Raw genomic sequence first — 26858 nt, forward strand, 5'->3', positions numbered from 1 at the left:
TTCTACGAATTTGTGCTTTATGTAACAATTATTAGTGCTGCAACACATAATTCTAAGTTATGCTTATCAATGACATTGAGTTTTTGAGTGACAAATATATTCTAGTGTCTACCCAACACGTGGTCTTCTGTTTGTTTAGAAAAACATATTGCCGGTGCGAAAACCGATAATCACCTTTTATATTTTTATAGTTGTCAAACAAAATATTGATTTATCATTCGCGTGTATGTGATGCTAAATTATCAAAGATATTACCATGACTTTGCATAACTCGTATAATGTGACGTGGTTTTATTGAACTGAATCCGTTCAAAATAATTTTACTATATAAGTGTCATTAAAAGCACCCTGGAAAATGGAAAAATCGAAGCAGAATATGTCTGAAAACCCTCGAGAGAGGGCAAATATATTTTCCATATATACATTTTGGTGGACTATTGCTTTATTCAGGAAAGGATACAGGAAAGTGTTGGATGAAGATGATTTGTTTAGGCCTTTGAAAGAGGATGCTTCACAGTCATTAGGAGATAGATTAGACAAGTAATATTTTTATGATTCACTAATATTTATAGTTTGAATTAAATATTAATTATTATTTTTTATCCTTGTGTCTTTATCTTATTCAAAGTCATTACCAAATATGCATATTATTATCTCTATCCAGACAATTTTTCAAATATATACATATTTAAATTTAAAGTTAGAAGTAGTGCAAAAATAGCTGGGATGAGATTTGATAAATAAAAACGTTTTTATATAATTTATGGTATTTATAGCAAGTTGTATATAATTTTCATTTTATATTTTATTTACATATAATAGTGAATTAAACAAAAAAAGGTTTTTACCAGACATCCATCCAGTTATTGAGAATAAAACCGACTTTTGTTTGATTTGCTTTAATTGAATTTTAATATTTTTTGAGTTCCAATTTGACTCTTTTTCAATTACAAAATACAATATAAAAATAAAATAGTAAATATTTGAAATGTATAAAATAATCATTAATAAATATACAATAAGATAAACTAATATTACATAAATTACAAAATAAAACAAAATTATGTTTGAATTTTTTTTAATAAACTAAGATATTTTTCGAGTTCCATTTGACTCTTCTATACAATATAACAATAATATAATAAAAATATAAAATTTATAAAATAACTAATAATATAATACAATGAGTATTATATAATACAATGAGTAAAACTAAATAAAGTTATCTCACAAAATATTTAAAAAAACAAAATCCCGATGCAACGAGTAAAAGACTTTATTAATTACCAAAGAATTTTCTTCTATACAATATAACAATAATATAATAAAAATATAAAATTTATAAAATAACTCATAAAAATATAATACAATGAGTAAAACTAAATAAAGTTATTATTAATTACTAAAGAATTTTCTTCTATACAATATAACAATAATATAATAAAAATATAAAATTTATAAAATAACTCATAAAAATATAATACAATGAGTAAAACTAAATAAAGTTATCTCACAAAATATTTAAAAAAACAAAATCCCAATACAAGGAGTAAAAGACTTTATTAATTACTAAAGAATTTTCTTCTATACAATATAACAATAATATGATAAAAATATATAATTTATAAAATAACTAATAAAAATATAATACAATGAGTAAAACTAAATAAAGCCATCTCGCAAATTATTTAAAAAAACTAAATCCCGATACAATGAGTAAAAGACTTTATTAATTACTAAAGATTTTTCTTCTATACAATATAACAATAATATAATAAAAATATAAAATTTATAAAATAACTAATAAAAATATAATACAATGAGTAAAATTAAATAAAGTAATCTCACAAATTATTTAAAAAAACAAAATCCCGATACAAAGACTTTCTTAATTATTAAAGATTTTTTTGCAATAGTAGAAGAACGATGCAAGCAGTAAAATCATAATTCTAAATTAAATATTTCCAAAAAATCCAACTGTAAAACTGGCAATACTAAATTATATATTGGGATCTTTATAAGGTTAAATAATATTGTCATTATGTTCAATTATAAAACACATTTATTGTTTTCTTTATCAAGTACCGAAAAAGCGAATGATTTGATCGACGTTTTGTTTACTTTTAATCATAAAGGAGATTTTATGATTGGACATCTCAAATGTCATCTCAAGTATCAAGGAGTCCAAGTTCTGAGAAATATTTATCTTATAAAAATAACTAGATATTGAGATTTATTATCTATACCATCCAATATAAATCTCAACACTTGAGGCTCAGTATCTAATTAAGCGAGATTGTATATATATTCTATTCTATAAATCACAATAATAAAAGACTTTTTTAATTAAAGAATTTTTTGCAATAGCATAAGAACGATGCAAGCAGTAAAATCATAATTGTGAATGTTTCCAAAAAAGCCAAATGTAAAACTGACAATCTAAATTTTTTTTGTAAGGGTTTTTATAAGGTTAAATAATATTGTCATTATGTTCAATTATAAAGAACATTTATTGTTTTCTTTCAATAAAGTGCCGAAAAAGCGAATGATTTGATCGACGTTTTGTTTACTCTTAATCATAAAGGAGATTTTGTGATTGTACATCTCAAATGTCATCTCAAGTATCAATGCGTCCAAGTTCTGAGAAATATTTATCTTATAAAAATAACTAGATATTGAGATTTATTATCTATACCATCCAATATAAATTTCAACACTTGAGGCTCAGTATCTAATTAAGCGAGATTGTATATATATTCTATTCTATGGATTCTTCTATTAATTAAATAGTTGTACTCTCCTAATAATTTATGCGGCGACTCTTGAAGGGACAACTTTGCTGTACGCGCTTCGTACAGCATTCCTTTTCGAGGAGTACGTGCCTTTGCTATACTTTTACGAATTTTGTTATTAATGATTCTTTTACTTTTATTTCCGATAAAACACGGTGCTTTCAAAGTTGTGACGGAAAAACCGATGACCAAAATATGCGTCATAGGATCGTGACAGAAAGAAAGATCTAATTTTTGACAGTGTTCCGAAACCATTTTCAGGTATTCGAGGTACTGTAGATTACATACAGTGTGGTGTGGGTGATTTGTTCTTGGTATATACTATTTTTATTACCATACACAATTTGTTTTGCAATTTTTCCCCCAATGATGGCCTTCGTTTTTCAACAAAAAGCTTTTAAATTATACAAGTCAACATAATAAAAAAACGTTGACTATTGGTTGCGTGACATATGTTTTCCAATGTATTTGTTACCACTGAGTCAAAAAGTCAAAGTCAAAATTGGGGGTTAAACTGCAAAAAATGGCGAAAAACAGGAAAAACGACAAAATGTGCAGTCTAGAAATTTTTCTGCATTAGAGATAATATCTTATAATTGTCCATGTTTGGTCTTTTTCTCGTTTTTATCTCGCTTTATTATCTCTGTTGAGTACCATTTTGCAGCTTTTAACAGTAATTTGCAAACATATTTACTACCCTTTGTTTCTAGAGAATCTGCAAACATACAAGCATTTATCTGAAAATATGTTTGCGAATTAATGTGGAAATCATTTAAAAAGAAATAGACCAGAAAACGGCCAAAATTATGAGATTCTAATTATGTAGAGAAATTTATAGACTGTAGATTTTCTCGTTTTTTTAGTATTATTATCTGTTTTTACAGTTTAACCCCCAATTTTGACTTTAGATTCGTGTTTGGTGGTAAAAAATACATTCGAAACCGCATGTTGCACACTCAGTACAGACCACTTTTTTATTTTGTGGACTTATATTATTAATCGATATGACTTTTCTTACATATTTCTTTATAAGATTATATTTATATAAACATACGTGCATAAAATTTCTTCTGCTTTCTGTCAGAAGATTTTATTCCATTCATGTACACCAGATGACTGATGAGATGTAAAAATGGTTGTAAACTCGCTAAGTGTTCCCAGAACAAAACTTAACAAATTTTTTGAAGTATATCGTAGATATGAATGATCATTACTTATATTTAAATACTTTTGATTGTTGTTTCTTTTTGTTCAGGTAAATTATTACTTATATGTAAAATGCTCTTCAAAATATTAGCAAAGCCAAAAATACTAGGTTTGTTTGGTTAAGACTATAAATTTCATTTAAAACTGTAGAAGAGCTTTTCCCATATTACTATTTTTTTAGTAAAAATGATTAATTAGTTAAATATACGCATATGAAGTTATTAGCGCATTTCTTTGGTAAGCATTATAAAAACCATAATTAACAGTTATTTGTCAATTCAATAAACTTATAATTTCGATATTAGGAAATTCTATTCAAAGAAAAAACTTATTCCATATCTATATATTTTGTACTCATTTATTTAAACATACTTTTTGACATGGTCTTCCTTCATAAACTATTCTGGAAAACAACATAAATCTTGCTATGTGAAAACTGTAATTAAAATATTGATTATACCTATCCCACAACAAACAAATGTTTTATTTAAGGTGCATTTCGAACAGAATCTTTTGGCTTCATCATCCATCATTTTTAATTGGTGCTAGGGTTGAAAAGCTTTTGCGAACCTAATACTAGGCCATATGTTGTCAAAGATCTGACTTGAGATATAATTATTCTGCAGTTTCAAGATACTTTGTCAGGTATATTGGAGCCAAATAAATAATAGGACATCGTTGATAAAAATCGCTATTTAGTATATTTGCCCTTTTACATTTAGTTATTTGACCAAAACTTTTAAGTCATTCATTTAAGTCATCCATTTAACCCTTTCCACTCGCGAATTGCGAAAATAATACGCATTTTGTCGCCAAGGGGTGGCTCTGTTTGTTATTTAAAGATGGTAGTTTCAGTTAACAAAGGATAATATATAATACAAATATATTAAATGTCCTATTTAGATTATCTGATTAAGTATAGTGAGTAAATTTAGCAAAATATCTAATAATCGATTGAAAAGGTCATGAAATAATTGTTAATGTATTTTGTAGTTATAACTTTTACTACAAAATAGAGTAATAATAGGGTTATTTATAATCTTCTTTCTTATTTTTTTAACAAAATTTTGTAGTTATTATAAAAGTGAAATCATATCAAATAACAATTTCTGTTTGGAAGAAAAATGGCTATATCAGAAAATAAGCTTTTAGCAGACTTAGGAATTAAATTTTATTTATTATTTTTGGCTGCTTGCGTTTTGATGGCTCTTGCAATCGTACTTTCGTAGGTTCTTGCAATCGTACTTTGAATATATTAAATTTTACAGAGAGATTTGGTACTATATACTTTCTATTTGCGCATTCTATTGTCAGAACAATTATGAAGCAACTTCTATTCTTTAGTTATGTTATTTTTATAAGGATAAATAATTGAATTGAATTGAAAATTCTACATCTTGATGAAGTCTTCGAGATAATTAATTCGCATTTTTGTTGTTTACATCTAATGGCTTTGCTTATGAGTAATTGATCTTAAATGGAGCATAAGATTGGATATTTAGATGGAATAAAAAAGGAGCAAATATGTTTCGTAGAGTAATTTATTTCAAACTAAACGCTATCCACTTAATATGTATTACGCGTATGAGATCAAGGCGTAGCTCGAGGCGAATTTGTTTGAAGCGCCGTGAGATAGTTATTACTGGTGATTTTACAATATAACGATACAAATAAAAATCTAAGAAACTCCATCGGATCGTAAAATATGACATTATTTTTATCATTAAGCTTTTCAAGACTGCTATTAATTCATCTTAGTCAAAGAGGAAATAATGGTTTTCTTTTAAAATTAATTACTTGTCGTATGCAAAGCCGTTAATACATATTAGTATTCATAACGATAATTAGTATTCATTAAAAATAAGTTCATGTTCAAAAGTAACAAGTAAAAATAGAACAAGATCATTTTTCAAGTGGTATAATTTTAGAATAATGTGACTCCTTGTTGATTAGGGCTAGGGTTCCGTACTAAAAGAGTTCAAAGTATATCTCTATCTAAGAAGTACTCGAGAATATTATGTCCGGATATCTGCTCTGTTGTTAAAAATTTTAATTCAAGAATAAATGAAGACCTACATATGCGTTCTTTGTCTATTGTATCTTTTCTAGACTAATAAAAATGCAATTTGAAAAAGTTACATAAAATTATTTTTCAATACATTTATTATATAAATTTTAATGATTTTCTTCCATCTTTCTGTTGTAGTAATATAATCAGGAGAGGAAATAATATAAAAATATATAAAACTAGGATCCTAGTGACATGACTTTCAAAACAATTATTGCGTCCGAATCCACTTATCGAAAGATTATCGACTGTAATCAGGGACTGTCAATATCCACATAGCTTTTAAAATGATTTCAATAGTTACTAGTTTTTACTTCACTTTCCACATATAATTTTTATGAAAATTAATTAAGAAAAGTTGTATCTGTCGATATAATTGGTGTGACGTCAAGTTGTTTATTCATGTATATTTAATTAATATGTGCAGATTATAGTATAGAAGTTGTACGGGTTTGACTTATATTTTACTACAAATATTAATAGAGAAAACATCAATTAACGGTGTATGAAATATGAAAAAAAACATGACTTTCAATACATGTATTTAATGCTGGGATGGTAATATTTTTAATAAAGTCACTTGTCAGCACAAATACTAGAAAAGTTAAATTAGATATTTATAGACATACTAATAGTCGTTTGGGCGTATGTTTATTTATAGTATATTTGGCAGACTGTAGAAGACATTAGGATTAATTGATCGATGCAATCTAATACATGATCTACTATCTATTAATTTAGTTGGTTGCTTCGAAACTGTATAAAATATTCTTATTCGCGTTAATTATACATTTTATTTTGAAAATAATGACAGAATTGATTTCTTAAAATGTTATAGTTTTTTCTCTTTAGTCAATAGTTTGTATATGAAAGTACACTCTGCATTAATTTTCTAGTAGAATAATCCTTTTTTTGTTTCTATTTTTTAATAGTTGCGCATTTTCTCATTTTTTATGAGCAACTTCGATAAATTTGGAATGAGATCACATTACTTGGTTCCACTCTAATATTTATACTAGAATTTATCTTTCAATTTGTCATCGGTATCTACTATCGACATTTAACCGCGCCTTTTAGTAATACTATTTGTAAAACGTATTATATATAATTTATAATATGCAAATGATTATTATTCCATATGATGGTTTTTAAATTGTCCTTAATGAACACAACTTCCTTATTCAAATTTCTTGAGCGAGCTATTTAAAGATGCATTTGGATCCATTAACTTTAATGCACTTTCGATTACGATATTATCATATGAGCCGTAAAAACTTTTCTGTTTATATAAGCACTTGTGCTAACAAGAAAATAATGAAACTATTTATAAATTTTTCTTATATAAAGAATTATGTCTGATGATGTTTAATAAAAAAGCTCTTGTTAGTATAACATTGTTTGAATATATTTTTTGAATCGTGGGTTGTTTATTCCACTTTAAAGAGCTATTTCAGTACATTTATAAATATATTGGAATATAACTTCAAGAGGCATAAATATAAATAAATAATTCAGTCTGATCTTTCTTGTTTTTATATACTAAATGCTGCTGCTAAAAAAACTGCTATAACAAGCTCTTATAATATGAAATATAAATTAATTTCAATCGCTTTATCTAATTTATTATTTAGATCTTACTATTGATATTAATTAAAAGCCATAAATTAAAAAGTTTAAAAACTTCTTTGAGTAGAATCATATTTTTATGTGATTATTTTCTGTGAAACGTCTATGAAAATTGGAGCAAGAAGAAAATAAAAACCAGTTTTATCATCTGTATTATTTTATATAAAATTAAATAATATTTAGAACTCATAAACTAAAGTGTCACAAAATTAAGAAAATTTATTTATTTAATTTATTTTATATATTAATATTAGCGATATACCTACACAAAGTCGATAGAAAATAAATTGTTTGCATTGATGATCTCATATTTCACTAATTACTAATTAGTTTTAAGTTACGTAATTTTCAGATAAACTAATTAAATTGAAGCATTAAGTTACATATTAATGATTTTATACACTCTATAATTAAAATACATTAATTAATAACTTGTTTATTAATTAAGTGAAATTGCATTATCTTAGGAAATAAAATGGGGATTCGTAAAATTATTGTAACAACTTTACTATGCTCATAAAATATGCCAAAATTATATAACTATGTATAGAGTATATGTTATAGAGTAGTGGAGAACAATATTACATAGAACAGAATTAAAATAAATTAATTAACAAAAAATGATAGAAGTCGGAGGCCAAATATATTTAATAAAAGAATGGTTAGTCAATTAATTAGGATTTCTCTAATAAAAATCGTATTTCTAAGCTCACTATTCTGACAATGAAGTAGTGTTTAATTTTTAATACATGAAAACTAGATAACAAATAGAATCAATAAAAAAAATCAATTTTCTTTCATATTTTTGATATATCTTTATGATATGGACGGACAGTCTGCAATAATAAATAGTAACACATAATTTATTTGAGAGACGAATAATAAAATTTGATTATATATTTTGACGTGTTGAAAATTAATGCATGACAAGTAATAATAATAGTTCTACAATTCTTTAAAAATATTTTTTGGAATGTATTCCTAAATGTATATACCTTTTTCTACACACCGGAGTATACAATTACCAATACCTTCAAAAAAATATTTTCAAATGATTACTCTTTCAAAGTGATATATATCACAGCAATTATATCCAATGATTCAAAAAAATTTACCACAATATTTACATTAGGACCGCATTCCATGGTCAGATCCTGATATCTCGAGATAATTAAGAAACGATGTCAAGTGTCAAATTTTTTATAATATCTGACAGTTCTTTGGGATGTTTCAAATGATACCTGTTATTAGGGGTACCCTTTTTAGTAGGACAAAAACTATTTCTTTAATGGCATAGAAGGATTTAGAGGTTTTTAAATAGAGCACCCAAATCTGATTTGGAATACAATGCTTAATAACACGGATTTCAAAGATAATCTCACAGCTGTACTAACTCACACTTAAGCACTAAATAATTGTATATTTCTGAAAAATGTTTATGGATTTTTTTGAAAAATTGGTAATAATCTCTATCTACATTAGCTTAATGTTAATCTAGCAGGTTTTAAAGATATATTTAATGAGGTCACATTTCGAATAAGAAATCATCTCATTTTTTTAATAATAGAGAATCTTTTGAAAACATCATATCTGGATATAATTATACATGTATACTTGTGTATTTATAATATTTATAATTATGTTATATTATCCCACAGTATTAAACACATAGCGACCGTAAGCTTCATATTGAATTATTTTTTATAAATAATGCCTATTTATTATTTATCTTCAGACTTTACAATAGTTAATTTTTGTATTTGTATTTTAATAATATTGTTTTAATTATTATATGAACTAAATTTTAAGATATTCATTCAGAGACTGTGTGAATACTTTATTAATTACAATCTTCACCACGGTCGTTTCTCTTATTATTATAATTTTGTTATTTTTTAATTAAATATAATGACTATAATCGTTATGTTTATAGTAAATTATAAAGTTTATGTTAAGCCTAATAGAGGTGATTAATAATAATGATAAAATTAAACAGGAATTTACTATTCTTATGAACGCTAAAAATTTAATTCACGAAAAAGTTTATATAAAATATTCTTTTTTGAGATAATTGAAAAAAATACCATTGACGAATTGGTTCAGATAATTTTCTTATGTGTTTAATATATTAGGTATATGATAAAAAAGACATGAGGATATACAATAATTTTTTTTGTATATTTTCTTTGTGACAAGAAATAGCCTAAAGGTTTAAAGTAAAAAAATTGTTTTCCAGTCAATTGCTTATTGGTGCAATTACTACAATTTATCTTTTTTCTTCTATTTTTTATTTATTTATATTTCTTCATTTTTAATTCATTTTTATTTATTTATTTATTATTTTTATTACTATTATTATTTTTATTTCTTTCTGTGATTATTATTTTTTTATTATTATTATTATGTGTAATTTAGCTATATAACTCATAGGGTCTGCAAATAACTCTGATTGTTATATAATATGAATGAATAAAAAAAAAAATTTTTGTGAGTCAAAACGTCAGCAAAATAAAAGTCATATAAGACATAATTGTTGTAATAATATTTTATATTTGGTTTATATTTATTAAATATAAAAAAGATATAAAGTATAATAAGATATTAAGTAAGTAAGTAAAATAGAAAATAATTATTTTATTAATGTGTAGGTACAATATAATGTACTTATGTTTTATTATGGGTTGCCCAACGGATTAGTAATTAGAGCTATGGGGTTTCAATTAGAAGTTCGATATCTACCTGATGTCAAGTAGTAGCAAGTCAGTGTTTACCTGAAAATATAGAGAGCAACATATTTTCAAGTGAAAACAGCCTTTCGGGGCATTGCTGCATCAATAAACATATTATCAGTAAAGAAATTGTAATAATAAAATTATCAAAATAAAGGCACCCCAATCATTTGGAAAAGGCCACTGCAACAGCCTGTAGGACTGTTAAGTTCTAAGTTATGACCGCCTCCTACAAGATGTATTATACCATAGTGTCATGTGTATCTTTTGCAATATTTTTATTTTTAAATCCATTCAGATAAGTGTCAGTCATACCCAACAATTTTAGTTTATAATATATTCAGAGAATAAAAGCAAAAATATTCGATCACAATTTGAATTACACCCAGATCCATTGTGTATATATCTTCGGTTTGGTTGTTGTATGATTCGCGTGTATATTCGTTACAGGTTTAAGTGAACGACCTCTCATGTGACATTAATAGCATTCCAAATATAGAAAATACTCATAATTACTGTGCTATAAAACACTAACTATGAAAAGATACAGCTTATATAAATCGCCAGACTTCTAATTCTGTTACTTTGTTAGATACTGTTTTTAAATCGCTTCATTGCCTAGTCTTTTGCACGTAAGTGTTGTAAAATGTAAATTATTTATAGAACTTCTACGTGAAATCCTGATTTGTGTGATAAAAATTGTAGGATTTTTCAAAGATAATCTCTAAGCAGTGTTTCACAAACATTGAACTCCGTACGAGTATTATAATGGAGTACTTTTTTATTTCATTTTATTTTACAACAGATAGCAATGTAGTCAGTCTTGAACAGACTTTGTAAGATGTAAAAGGATGTTTTTAAATTTTGCATATGCTTCTTAAAATAATTGTGTACTGCATTTTCTCATTTTTTCTTTAAACTAAATTAAACAGTAACTGTTTTTTTAATAAACTTTTTTGTTTTTGAATATTTTTAAAAATATCAATAATTTGAATTAAATTATTGAACAACGTTGTTTTGCTGATAACTTTCATAAAAATAAAAAATAAGATTTGACGAAATTATTTTTAAATTATGTATTTTTGACATTAAAAGTGCAATGTTTAAAGTAAATATTTTTCAAGAACTTATATTAATACCTATATAAGGTTAGTTTTAATAATTAATTTTTTTGTGAATTTATTACTAAATAAAATTATTAATATTTCTAGAAAATCAGTACACATAAGAATTTTCTGAACTGATTTTATCAAGTGCTGATTATTATTCAAATTCTTTATTTTATTATTAGTTTCGTTTAAGATGAGATGAGAGTTTATATCTGATATCTAAAAAATTGAGCAGTAAAATTATATTAGAATGTCAGAACGTTAAAATCATTTAATAAAATAAATATATGTAATATAAAAAGAACGTTTAAAATATCACGTATATAACTTGATGCGAGTTTAGTGCTGAGAAGCATTTGGTTAACTGCGGTTTCATTGCTGGGATTTAACAACATATAGACAGACATTTGAGTGTATATTTACTCAATTTGGAAATAAATATTCAATATTTTGTAGTTTGTGAGACTAAACTAGTTTTCTATAATTGCAATTTTTATGTTTTGACTGGTAAAATGTTTGTGTTTGTTTTATACTATAATATTTCATTGATACCAATTTTGAAAATGAGCTCAATTTTAACAACTTATATACACAATTTAGCTTGCATTGAGTTTTTTATTATTTTGTTTGGTAAAATGTTAATACACTTATTAATCGAAACTCTGGATATGTCAATACCATTGGCTTTAATATTAACAAAATATTTATTCTCAATATAGAAACTTAGAATTTAAACAAGCTACCAAATTCACATCATTAGTGTTTCATATTTTTAATTTAATGACAAGAATTCTATATATTAAACTAATGACAAGGGTATTGAAATTTTTATTAGTTTGTGCGGTGTAATTTTATATAATTATTTTATGTATAATATGTTGAACAAACTTGAAATTACTATTTCAAGTGTCCCCAGTTTTAAAAATTTACTTCAATTTTAACAAAACATTTCTATTTAACTAGTATTGCCATTTTTATTGTTTTGTATGGTAAAAGTGTATAAGTTTACTTCATGACACAATTTACTTCACAAATCTTTGAATCATCAATATCAATTTGGAAAATGAAGTCAATTTTCACAAAATAGAAATTTAGAATTTACCCAGCCCGCCAAATTTGCATCATTACTGTATTTAAAGTTTCTAATTTAATGAGAGGATTTTTTTAACTTTTTCTTTACAATTAGATTAGTGAAACAATTATATGCTGAGATTTTTCGATATTGATTTTGATATTCCATTCTAAAAACCATTTTTCGAGATTAGATAAATAATTTTGTAACTGACAAGTTGCTGTTGTTATATTAGAATTGCATGAAATTATAGCTATGTCATCGGCGTAAATGCATATGGTTAGAAGATCATCTGTGGGCATATCGTTTGTATAAAGGAGATAAAGTACTCGGCTTAGCACACTGCCCTGTGGTACTCCGCATTCTATATTTCTAATGCTCAAAGTCACATCTTTAATTTTGATTCTAAATAGAGATTAGACTGATAAACACATAAGTGAAAGCAAGTATAAAAATTGATTATATGTAGAATTGTACTATTAAATATTACTAATCTAAAGAACTAATATTTAAAACAAAATAATTTCGCATTTGGATTTTCTAATTCAAGTTATTCAAAAATATTCACCAGCCGTCGCATAGATGCTAATACAAGGTAAGTGTCGCGCGAACTTGCTTTTATCTATGCGTGTCTGAGGCTTTCGTGCGTCTACATGCAAAAATCCAACAGAACATATTTCTAGGTACTATCAAATGCGAAGGTGTTAAGATTTTCATTGCTTCTTTCCGACGAACTCATTCTTGTGAAGTGCATGTAATAAATTACATATTAAATCCTTGTATATGATGAAAGATTCCTTCGAAATAAAGCTGTAAGGGTACATTATGATACGCGATTTGGTGAACATAAATTTTGTAAAATATTTTACGATATTTTATCACATATAGTTTATTTAATCTCTTAATTATTTATTGGCAATTTAGTTGAAACTTTGTCATTTTATTCCTGGACTTTACATATTTTAATTCACAAGCAGTTGAAGTGCAAAGATTTTTTAAAACCTACCACTATTTGAACTGTCAGCGTTATTAAATTATTGGACTTTTGAAGATTCTTTAGATAAATTTAGAAAGGTTCTCTCTAAATGAAGCTATTATGGCATGCGATTTGAACATAAATTTTGTAAAATATTTTACGATATTTTTATTACTTTATTTTGGTAGTTATTTGTTGCTAATTTATTTGAAGTGTTTAAAAGGTATATTTTAAGTATTTTTACATTCTGAACTTTATATGTATCATATATACATATATTCTTTTTTTCAACTACTAATCACATCATATCTCCCATATTTTAATTCGCTTAAAAACTGTTTAGGTGCTTCATTGATGTTTTCATAAACTACGAGTTTCTAAACAGCCAGCGTTATTAAATTATTGGATTCCTGCGATAAATTACAGATTAAATCCTTATATATGATGAAGGTTCTCTCTAAATGAAGCTGTTAGGTGCATTATGGCATGCGATTTGGTGAACATAAATTTTGTAAAATATTTTACGAGATTTTTATGGTTTCAATCGTAAACGTTTTTATTTTTACTTCAGCTATTGTTTTCGGAAAGTATATTTTAAACTTTGTGAATTCACTACTGGGCAGTGCTTTTTGGAAATATTTATTTTCTGTCTAATTCACATTTACTTTTATTGTTTGACATAAATATGGCCTTTATTGACTTTTTTTGTTAAACATTCTAAGTATTCGAATTATTACCCTTATTAATTTATTATATTTAAACATAGTTGTGTAATTATATTACATTCTGAGGGATATCTAAGAATCTACAATCATAGTCAGAGAAATTATTAAATCAGCTCAGTGTCTTTCATAAGCAATAAATTTACTATTAAATATTCTAACGAATGATCTAAGTAACCATATATAATTATTTTGCATTTGTAGAGATGTTTAATACCTTTCAAATGACATTTGATTTATCGATTTGGTTAACCATGATATATAGGGATATAACGAGCAAAAAATATGACAGTGGTTATAGTTTACTCGTGTCACTATTAAATAAGATTTAAACAATACGGTAATAAAATGCAGAATTTTCATTTTTTGCCAGAAAGCTAATTTTGGTTGGTTTATGTGTATTTGATCTATGAAATTGAAAGTTTTAGACATTTCAATTTTGGAAATTTTGAGTGAAATGCTTGTTTTCTATCAAATTCAAAACATGTCATTTCAAATCTGGGATAGAAGTGATAATTTAGAGCTATAAAAAATAAAATAGAAAATTTTGGTCGAAAAAATAAACAAAAATGATATAGGTGAACAACCCTTTCCACTTAGGGGTATGAAAAATAAATATTAACCTATTCTCAGTCTTACCCAATGCAAATATAAATAGCATGACAATAGTTTTTGGGCGTGAAATAATTCAAATATTATTCATGAATGAATTGAATATTTACCTTCAGCGACCACATTATCAATATTATTATTATTACGCTGATTGGACAATATATTGTGTGATTGCTGCGAAGATTGGCTTGCGTGCCTTTAAATGTTGAATAAGTATTCTTTGACAATATAATTTTTATGTCATGGAGCAGCAATAATTACTTAATAACCAATGCCGGTTCAACAATAGAATTATATTCAAGAGACACGAATAATACGTAAAACACATAATTATTTTTAATACATGTGATCAAAACTTTAACAAAACCCGTGTTTTAAAAGGTTATAGCCGGTGTTTAAAGTTGGATTTATCTCTTTTACTTTTGCATTACTAAACCTACTTAGAGGAATGAACATAATCTGAATATACGTTTATAAGCCGCTTAAACTTTTTGTAATCCGATCGAGTTAAATAGAACTGCATATAGATGACATTGTTAACTTATCATTACATTTATAACTATATAAAAATAATACCTAGATAAATTATGTGGTACATCTTAATGAGCAAAATGTATCTGAATCAAATCACAGCATTCACATTAATTAATTAATACAAAAATATTTTGATGCATAAATTGATGAAGCTAAAGTATTAATTTTGATAAAAACTTTCGGACCATAATTATTACATATACAAAAAAAGTCGAGAAAACTTAAAATTAGCAAGTGGGATTTTCAGGCAAAAATATAAACTTCGTAAAGTTATAAATTTCTGATTATTAGTTGATTAAATTTATTATTACCTATGTTTTGTATATGTCTATCTATTAGTTGATTTTTCATCCATGAACAGGATTTCCTGTGTATGATGCTCTAGCAAATTATGTGTTGCTTTACAAACTGCATTGTTTACCTAATATAAACATCCCGTGGACAGCAATGTCATTTTATTCTCTCAATTCATTTCATATATAATCTTGCAGAATAAAACTAGATTCAAATTATGATTTTGTAAATATTTAATCATAATTCATAAAGTATGTTAGTAAAATGGATGTGAATCCCATTGTCTAGATATGATTAGTCATTTTATTTTCTCAGTTACTTATAAATAAATCTGTAATATATTTCATCATGATGACTATTTAAGTTTTGTGTTTATCATTAACATCTTGCGTAAACAGCAATACAATGAAAAGGTAATGAGTTAATAACACACCTATGAAACTTGTGCTGTAATCATTTATGCTATCAATTCAGGAGTTATTTCTATGAATATTTTTCAATACGGTGAATTTTTTCCTATGAGAATTTGAAAATGATACATGGAGAATGATACAAAAAAAATTCTTTAGTGTTATACATAAATACATACATTCTTACAATTACAATCATTATTTGTTTCAGAATGTTTTATAAGTTTTCATCTTTACTATTTTCAAGTATTGTTAAATTTATTAATAATTTTGACATAGTGTTCAGCTGTAGTAATAAATGTAGGGTAAATCTTTGAACATTGTTGCATTTTCTATGTAGTGAATACAGTATATAGTAAATAACTTTTTTGATGTATTTGTAATGTATTTTATTTCGGTATCATATGATACCATATAATATAATAAAAATTCATATATTCCATAATATGAGTGATATATAGAGCATTCGCAAATATTGCTCTAATTAATTAAAATGTTTAAAAATTCTTATCATCTTTTTTGTGATACAAATACATCAGACAAAAAATCTTTGAAAAATTATAAATTTTCTGTGTGCTGCTTACAGCAGAGGTAGAATGAATTTTTAATTTCTGAAACATCTATAATTTATTACAATTCGTAGAAAATGATGTAATTGTAAATAGAAAAATTGTAAACAAAAGTTCATCATATAAAGTGATATATAGAGCAAATATTGCAATAAATAATTAAAATGTTGAAAGATTTTTTTTCTTTAGTTCATATATTAAATCTTTGAAAAAATAGTAAATTTTCTTTGTATTGAATACATAATAATTTTTTTAAGTATTTATAAAGTACTTCAACTCGTTATCATATGATAGCACATGCTGAGAATCTCATAAATATTTCCAACATATGATTGATATATAGAGCATTCGCGAATATTGCAATAATTAAAATGTGGAAAAATACATATTTTCTTTTCCATGATGCATGTACCCAAGGCATAAATTTTGAAAAAAATAAATTATATAATGATTGTTTTGAATTGTGAATGATTTTGTTAAATTTTGTAAAGTATTTCAACTCGTTATTGTATGATATGCTTAAAATTGTAATTGAATAAACTGTAAACAAAAACTCATATTTTTATCATATAAATATAGGGCACATGCAACATTGCAATAATTAATTAAAATTATATAGTCTTTTGTGTGATAGAAATATCTCTGACAACATAAAATTTATTACATTGCACTTTTGTTTGAAAGGTTATCAACGCATTTTGTGTTGAATGATTTACTTGCGTATAATTTACAATACTACACATTTAAATAAATCTCTTTCGATTAAAATAAATTAAATTTCAGTTTATAGAGCTATATGTCATTGCAGGCATACCTAAGTATTTGTTTGTATTTTATAACTCGCTCGATACGAGTTAATTATACATTGCACGTAGACGTACACATACGTTATTCTGGTAGTGTCTAGCAATAAAATATTTTGTGTTCAAATCGATTCATTAAATTATTTCTGCGAAAGAATTAACATACAACAGATAATTGTATCATATCCAACTCTCGTGAGAATGAAGATTCCTATAATCTTCCAATTGCTAATTAAATAATACATATAATCCTGATCTTACGTTTTCATACTTTTCATACTTTGTTAATTAATTAAATAAATAAATAATAATATATAGCTTTTCATGTTTCTTGCACCTAAAAAATATTTAATTTTTGATTGTGTTTTAATCTAAATTATCTGTATTGTTAAATATATTTCATCTTATTACCATTTCAGTTTATCATCATTAAATTTGATCTAATTCTAATGATCCATAATGAATGTAATTTTTATAAAATTAATTATTAATCTTATTTTTGTTTGTTATGGTTATTTATTATATTTTTTCATTTTCAAGACAATGGGCTTCCAGAAAATCTCAAATAAAATCAAAAACAAGACTGATACGAGCCATCGCTCGAACATTTTGGTGGGAAATTTCGAGATTGGGTTTTATACAAATTTTAAATGAAGTCGTTATTAGGCTTGGGCAGCCCTTGCTTCTCGGGAGATTATTACAAACTTTCAGAAATGGAAGTGGTAAGTTTATTTATCTTTATTTTATGTGTCTAGCTTACATCTGTCTTAAATTTATGATGTTTGATTTCTTAATTAATTGCGGTTGTGAATGTTTTTAATTAATAACAATTTATTAACATGTGCAAGTGTATAGGTTTCTGCAAGTGTAATTTGTAGTAACATATTATTTAATTTAAATGTTGCAATTCAATTGTTTATAATTATTACTTATTGTTGAATTATATTTGCAGAAAACATGAAGGAAGAGGCATTAATGTGTGCTGGTGGAATCGTCATTTTGAACGCATTAAGCGTAATTACTATTAACCAATATATTTTTGGAGGTTTTTCATTTAGGGATGAAAGTTCGAGTGGCTGTTTGCAGTATTATTTATCGAAAGGTATTATTAATACCTCGTTATTATATGTTATGATTTTAATTATATCCTAATAATTATAGGCTCTTCGCTTATCGCGAATTTCATTAGGAGATACCGCTCCAGGCAAAGTTGTGAATCTTTTATCAAATGATGTTAGCAGGTTTGACTTAGTATCTATTTTGATCCACTATATGTGGTCTTCACCATTGATGGGCTTAGTAGTGACATATTTACTATGGAATGAAATTGGTCTGCCTGGTATCTTTGGAATTCTAGTTGTCTTTCTAGTTGTTCCAATACAATGTTAGTATCAAATCCACTTTGTATACAATGCTCTTAGACAAGTTTTTAATGTAAATAAATAATTATTATTAATTTTAGCGTATACAGGAAAGCTTTCATCGATATTCCGACTGCAGACTGCACTCAAAACCGATGAACGCGTTCGTCTTATGGACGAGGTTATATCTGGCGTACAGGCATGTTTCATAATAATGTAATTATCGAAGTTATAATTTGCAATTTAAAATAATTGACATGAAATCGATGTCATCTTATTAATTAGGTAATTAAAATGTACGCCTGGGAGATTCCTTACACGCATCTTGTCGCATTAGCGAGAAGACTCGAGCTTAAGGTAGTTCGTAAAAATTCATACGTGCGCGGACTTTACATGACTTTTATGCTATTCACAACGAGAATGGCTTTGTTCTGCACGATGCTGGCGATCGCACTAATGAACGGTGAACTTACGGCGGCGAAGGTGAGGTACACCGTTTAGACGTCGTTAGTACCTTATTATGTTATTAACACTATTCGATTTTATTTTAGGTATTCGTTGTGTCATCTTATTTTAATATCCTGGCTCAAACCATGTCTCAAATGTTTGTGAGAGGCATAGCAGAATTAGCCGAAGCTTGGGTAGCCATAAATAGATTGCAACGCTTTTTGGATTACGAAGAATTTCAGAGCCGTAAATCTATAGATGAATTACTCAAAGAAAAAATAGCAGCTGAAAAGATGCTTGATAAAGAAAAAAATAATGCCAACGCCGATATTATAAACATGAACATTAAGAATAAGGTAATTTTATAGAGTCAGTAATAAATATAAGATCTTCAAAAGTCGGAAGCAAAGATTAAGATTAAAACTACCTATACCATAATAAAAGATCTTTCTTAACATCTGTAATAGCTAAAGCATTGGGAGACATTAACTTATTTTATGATTTTTTGGTTTATTTTATACTATTTTCTTATATCTGATTTGATTAAAGTTCACAAAGGCAAATGAATGATGCGCTTTAAATATTTAACACTACCGACATTTCATTTCTTGTTTACTATTCTTACCGCGACCGGTCAAATGACCGGTCATGCAAAATCTATATTTTTCAGTATTGAATGAAGAGTTAATGCTAGATTAAGAGTTTATAAATACAAAAACAAAATATTTCTTTTATTATAGAATGCGAAATCTACATTTTATTGTGTTTTATACATTTTTTTACGTTTTTTTTTTCTTAGAGTGTATTTTCTGCACACGCATTTTTTACGTTTTTGACTGATTTTGTTCGCCCTATCAACTTTCTAAAACATTATCTGGAATATTTTCTTTTAGGGAATCTGTTTTGTTCTTGTACTTAGTTGATTTTTTTCTGAATTTTTGTTGGAACTATACAGCAAGTTAATTGGAATAGAAAGTTACTGCCTTGTACATCGTCTTCCCGTAATTTCTTTAGGTGAAAACAACTGATTTATCCTGAATAAATCCAAAATAATGTAAATCCTTGATAAATTCTCTCTAAAATTCATATTTTACCGAATGATTTCCGACTATTTTTAATGACATTACACTAAACACGACGCTAATACCAATTGAATTGACTCCCGTATTATAATACGGCACTATAGTGTAATTTTTTCAACGTTTAAAATAATACTGCATGTGTATGTAAGTGAAAAGTAGAACCTTCTTTCTTAGCTTCCAAATTTGTAAATATTATTTGAGTGATGAAGTCCTTGATTTTTAGTTCTACCAGTATTTGTAGCTGTTGTATTTCTTCAATTGTTATTACCATCACAGTTTTTTTTTTACTAAAAGTTTAGCTATAAGTAAGATGGTAAAAACGTTATATATTTTTTACATCGTACTAGCGATTTTGAAAATACGGTTTCATTGGTTACAAATCTTCAAAGAAATTTTCAGTTTGCTACGTATACTGGATGGTTGTCAAAATTTTACACCCCATTTGTGCAATTTGCTGGTTATAATTATATTTACATTGTATATTGAAGTTTACTAAAATTTTATACTACGTTTTCCAGAATATTATTAAATTTACACTTCACCTTTATTGAAAATATATGTTTGACGATAGTAATACGTGGTCTTTTACAACATTTTTTATTTCAATTTGATTTGATGTCGATGTAGTTGAACCAACCTTTGGATTCAAAACAAAACCTATCAATTTGTTGTTTGGATTTCTTCGTAAAAATCTGTCTACACATAGACATTGAGCAAAAATGAGATAACCCACTTTTTATACCGTAGAAGTGCAATATTTGTACTCCTTGCCTCATGTGCGAAGCGTGCAGAATTGAAAAAAATGCATATAAATTTGCAGAAGGCAGTTTACACCACTCTAAATTCTTCTGAATTTACATTTTCTTGAACTACCGGTCAAATGACCGGTCGCGGTAGGTAAGACAGTATACAATTTTTTTTCCAAAAATAAAAATTTAAAAAACAAATTAACATTGAAAAATGTAACATACTCACATATTAGGAAAAGTCATAAAGTTTGATAACGATTCAATTACGTTTGATATGAAACCGCATATAAAAATCAAAAACGGTCATTTGAGCGGTCCCGGTAGGAATAGTGTTAAAATAAATGAAATAATGATAGGGAAAAATATTAATGCTAAATATTATTTGATAATTTTTAGCTAAATTCAGCTGAAGAATTTCATCAGATTTCGTTAAACGAGAATGTTGTAATCCTATCAAATATATGTGCCAGTTGGACAAACGACATAATAAATGAGCCCACATTAAATTCCTTGACTTTAACCATTCCAAAAGGAAAATTGATTGGAGTCATTGGCAGCGTAGGCGCCGGCAAGGTAGTAAATCTTATGTAATTTCCTCATATATCATTACAACAAACTGTGTTAATTTGATATTGTTTTTAGAGTTCTCTCCTACAACTGATCCTTGGCGAGCTACCCGTGGCGAAAGGCGACATCGAGGTGTTAGGAAGCGTATCTTATGCCTGTCAAGAGCCTTGGGTATTTGCGAGTAGTGTCAGGCAGAATATTCTATTCGGACAGGCGTACGATAAATCGCGCTATAACGATGTGATACGTTGCTGTGCGCTGCAAAGAGATTTCACGCAACTACCGAACGGCGATCAAACTATCGGTTAGCACTATTTGTATTACGTTTTAATTAGGCGTGCTGTGATGCATGAGCTTGACAATGTATTTTAGTTTTGCAATGGAGTATGTTAACGCAGCATGAAACGTCTTAGCGTCTGTTGCTGATGTGTTATTGCTGTGTTTTGCTTTTTCTTTCTGACCAGTACATAGAAATGGTCGGAGATTATTATCACCTTCATAATTGAGTAATTACTATCAGTTACTACTGTCCTATTCTTTTCGAATACTAAAATAGTGAATATTATGAATTGAGAAATTATATAAAGCAAGTTTTAGTTTAATCAGTTGTATTAGAATTTACTTTTCTACTTACGTTTTACAAAATATTTATAGATAATCTCTTTAGTTTTTATCGCAATCGAAGGTTAATAATAAATAACGATTAATGTATCCAACAAAGAATTTATCTCTTTGCATTGTATAGAATGTCTTATAATAGAACTTTTAATTCATATGGGAGGTCTCGCGATAAAATCGTCGGTAAATATTTCTCGCAATACTAGGCCCCTTCCGGAACCAGAAATATTCTGGTTAAGGGGGTATTTTAGAGTGGAGCGATGAATTTTAGGTCATTTTTAAAGTGTAGTGAAAGAAAGCAATGAATGTTGTTACTATCCATTTGTTTACCACTTGTTTATTAATATTATTAAAATACAAAACAAAAATTAAAAAAATAAAAAAGTTGAAAATTGTAAAAACTGGCAGCTGATGAAGTGGGTGGTCTCACAAAAAATAGCACCTCAGTCTTGACATGATTTCAGCCCTCCTAGCCATCGGAAATGCAAAAAATAAAAAGATTATTAACCTCCAATGATGTCGCAATCGCCCGAACTAGCGATGAGTAAAAGGATTTTTTTTACAAATTGGCGACTGTTTGGGAAAAAAGTGTTTTTTTACTGTTTTTTTGAGTTTCTCGATTTTTTTAAAAATAGTTAAAATTGGAATTTGGGGATAATCCTAGTTCGGGCTATAGATAGGTCTATAAACAAGACTCTCTGAACATTTCAAGTGAATCGGTCTATTAAAACTCGAGAAATCGTGTCAAGTACTGAAAAAGTCTGTTCTGAGAAAAACGCATTTAAGGTTTTGCGTGAAGCCAAACCAGTATGGAGACCGAGCCAGTAAAATGCTTATATCTCTGAAAATAATTCAAATTTTCAAAAACGTTCTCGTACCCATATTCTTAGATAGTTAAACTTCGAAAATATGAAATAAAAAAAACGATTTTTTGAATTTCTACACTAGAAGCAAGCGAGTGAGAACATAATCTTACAAGTTTGTTAGTTTGAAAGATAAATTCAAAAGATAGATTCATTTGAATCTAACCAATTCTTCATTTACATCTTAAAAAATTAATTTTAACAAATATTATTTCTTTAGTGGGTGAACGCGGTGCATCTCTATCAGGAGGTCAGCGCGCCCGTGTTAGTTTAGCTCGAGCCGTTTATCGCCGTGCAGACCTTTACTTGCTGGACGACCCGCTCTCCGCTGTTGACGCACATGTCGGACGGCATTTGTTTGATAGATGTATCGGACCCAAAGGACAATTAAAAGGATGTACTAGGATTCTTGTCACTCATCAAGTACATTATTTGAATGGAGCTGATTGGATCATAGTAATGAATAATGTGGGTGATTTTATTAACTTTTTTATTAACTATTAACAATAGTTCAAAATGCCAACTGTAAAAATTTGAAATTATTTATATCAATCACAGCATTTGACAAATTACTGAAATATTTAAATTTATTTCAGGGAACAGTTGAAGCGCAAGGAACGCCCGAAGATTTATCAAGAAGTGGAATAGATATAGCCAAATTAATCAGTCAACAAGAAAATGTAGAGTCTCCCGATCCATATACAAGAAGGTTATCAAAAACATCAGCAGAGTAAGTAATTTCTTAAGTTAAGTAAGTAATCGAACGATATTATAACCAATAACGCAAATATTTATTTTAGAGCAAAATGTCAGTTTCTTCTATTGCGACTCATGAATCAGATTCAGAGCAAGAGGAGGATGTCGACGAAGGTCCGCAAGCTGTTGCTGAAAAATCTTCGAAAGGCACGGTTCAAGGATCTCTGCTAGCACAATATTTCAAGGCTGGTGCTAACTCGATCCTGTTGATGCCTATGTTTGCCTTGTTTTTGTTAGCGCAAGTTGCCGCTAGTGCCGCTGATTATTGGGTTTCATACTGGTAATTTTATAATGAATAATAATAATAATAATAACCCTTAATGAATTTTAATGATTATCATTCAACAAAATATATAACACTTAAATATTATTTTTTTATTGTTTATTTAGTGAACTATTAAATGATACTTGGAAAGTCTGTTATCGTTCTTTTGTAAGTTCGATTCAAAGTCTCTCGAATTTGTTGATTTTATTTTAATTTAAAAGCTTATATAATGACTGTTGTATTTTCAGGACTGCACAAGAAGAACTCCGTCATTTCTATAACTCTTCTGCCACAATAAATTCAAGTGATTTTAATGACTTACCAACAAACCAAACATCAAGTAATACTGAAAACTTACTTAGCACAGAAACTTGCATGTATATTCATGGAGGATTAGTTGCTTCACTATTTATAATAGCTATTACCCGGTTCGTAGAAAAGATTATATTATGATTCAATTATTTTTGGATTAGTTTAATTTTCTGTATTTTCTTATTATTTGCAGTTCTATATTTTTCTACACTGTATGTGTACGGGCTTCTCAAAGATTACATGATTCTATGTTCAAAGGAATTTTACAAGTATAACTAATCAGATAATTTAAATATTAGTAGAATAAAATAAATATTAATAATTTAATTTTTTTTTCAGACAACTATGCGATTTTTTGATACAAACCCTTCAGGACGGATTATGAATAGATTTTCAAAAGACATGGGCGCTATTGATGAATTTTTACCTAAAGCCTTGCTTGATTCATCACAGGTACATTTTGTATATTCATAGCTTTGCTGAAAAAAATCGTATATTTTATTTAATTCTATTCTTTTTCAGATCATACTGACTATAGTTGGCGCTTTAATATTAACGGCAACTGTAAATCCATTATTTTTGATAGCTGTCGGCGTTCTTGGATAGTTTTCATATTTGTGAGAAGAATTTACTTAAAAACATCAAAAAATATTAAACGTCTTGAAGGAATAAGTACGTATTGTAATTACAGATAACATTAATCGAATTTTATTTATTTATAGCTTACTTATGAAACTGTAATAAGCTATATTGTTTTTGAATTTTGAATTTGTGTTCAAATCAGAATATTTTATTTTTTAAGCCCGAAGTCCAGCATATTCTCACCTTGCAGCATCGTTAGCTGGCTTGTCGACTGTGAGGGCGTTTGGAGCCCAAAGTGAATTAACGAGTGAATTCGATTCACATCAGATCGCCACAGTGGTGCATGGTACATGTTCATTGCAACTAGCACTGCTTTTGGTTTCAGCTTAGATCTGATGTGCTTGCTATTTATATTTGCTGTCACTTTCAGTTTTCTAATTGCAGGACAAGGTATGTAATAGTTTTAATGGATGATCATAATATTAATGTATCTTTAGATTTATTATTTTATATTAGTTATTTTTCATATTTGTTTCTCTTAAATGACTAAAATTTATTTTAAAAACTAAAAAATATGAATAAAATAAATATTATATTTCTGTTTACCAGAACGATTGGGCGACCAAGTCGGTTTGGCCATCACTCAGGCGATGGCCCTCACCGGATGATGCAATGGGGTATCCGGCAAAGTGCAGAAGTTGCTAACCAAATGATGGCAGTGGAACGTGTTCTTGAATACAAATCATTACCGCCAGAAACAGAACCGAAAGTTCCTAGAGAAGTGCCTAAATTATGGCCAGAGAAAGGTACAATTAAGTTTGAAGACATGACTTTAACTTATGTGGAAGGAGAGGAACCAGTTTTGAAACACTTGGATATAGAGATCAACGAAAAGGAAAAGGTAGAAAAAATAAAAATAAAATTTCACTGGTTTTTTGAATTGTCATTGATTATCACTGGTTTTAAATTAGTATTATCTTAATATAAATATATATTCATTTAACTAAATAATTTTGTTTTCTGTTTTAGATTGGTATAGTTGGAAGAACAGGCGCTGGCAAATCGTCCTTGATTGCGGCAATATTCCGTTTAGCCCGAGTTGAAGGATCTATAACAATCGATGGCATCGATACGGCTACAATTTCTTTGAATAAACTAAGATCGAAAGTGTCCATCATTCCACAAGATCCTGTACTATTTTCTGGAACATGCGAAGGTAGTTTTGATTTGAAAAAAATTCAATGATTAAAAGTTTTGCAAATTTGTTCTATAAAAAAGTCCTGACGGAGTTTCAATAAATTTTATTATGTTCAATAATATATTATATATTATTGCTGTTGATATATGATTTAGTAATAATTTGAGCTAATTTATATTTTTAGAAATCTTGATCCATTTGAAGAATATTCGGATGCCGCCGTATGGACTGCACTGCATGAGGTTGAACTAGAGAATTGGGTGCAAGTGCTTTGGGTCTTCAAGCTCCAGTTATGGCAGGCGGGTCTAATTTCAGTGTCGGACAAAGGCAACTTCTATGCTTAGCCAGGGCTATTCTAAGAGAGAATAAGATCTTAGTACTGGACGAAGCGACGGCCAATGTTGACCCTCAGTAAGTTTACCATTATGTATGCACTATTGATTATTGTTGTTGATGTACTATTTAAGTAATACTTGGAATTGTTTTTTTTTTTGTAGAACTGATATATTAATCCAAAGGACGATTCGTTCACGTTT

At 27.5% G+C, this 26858-nt stretch overlaps 1 pseudogene; it reads left to right on the forward strand.

Annotated features, from left to right (window-relative positions):
* Window positions 1-259: 259 nt before the first annotated feature.
* Window positions 260-26858, forward strand: part of LOC113371014 — a 28317-nt pseudogene continuing 1718 nt past the window's right edge.

This window comes from Ctenocephalides felis, unplaced genomic scaffold, assembly GCF_003426905.1.
Source record: "Ctenocephalides felis isolate EL2017-DRISC unplaced genomic scaffold, ASM342690v1 CF-g0.4_SCAFFOLD_01492, whole genome shotgun sequence".
Lineage (NCBI taxonomy): Eukaryota > Metazoa > Arthropoda > Insecta > Siphonaptera > Pulicidae > Ctenocephalides > Ctenocephalides felis.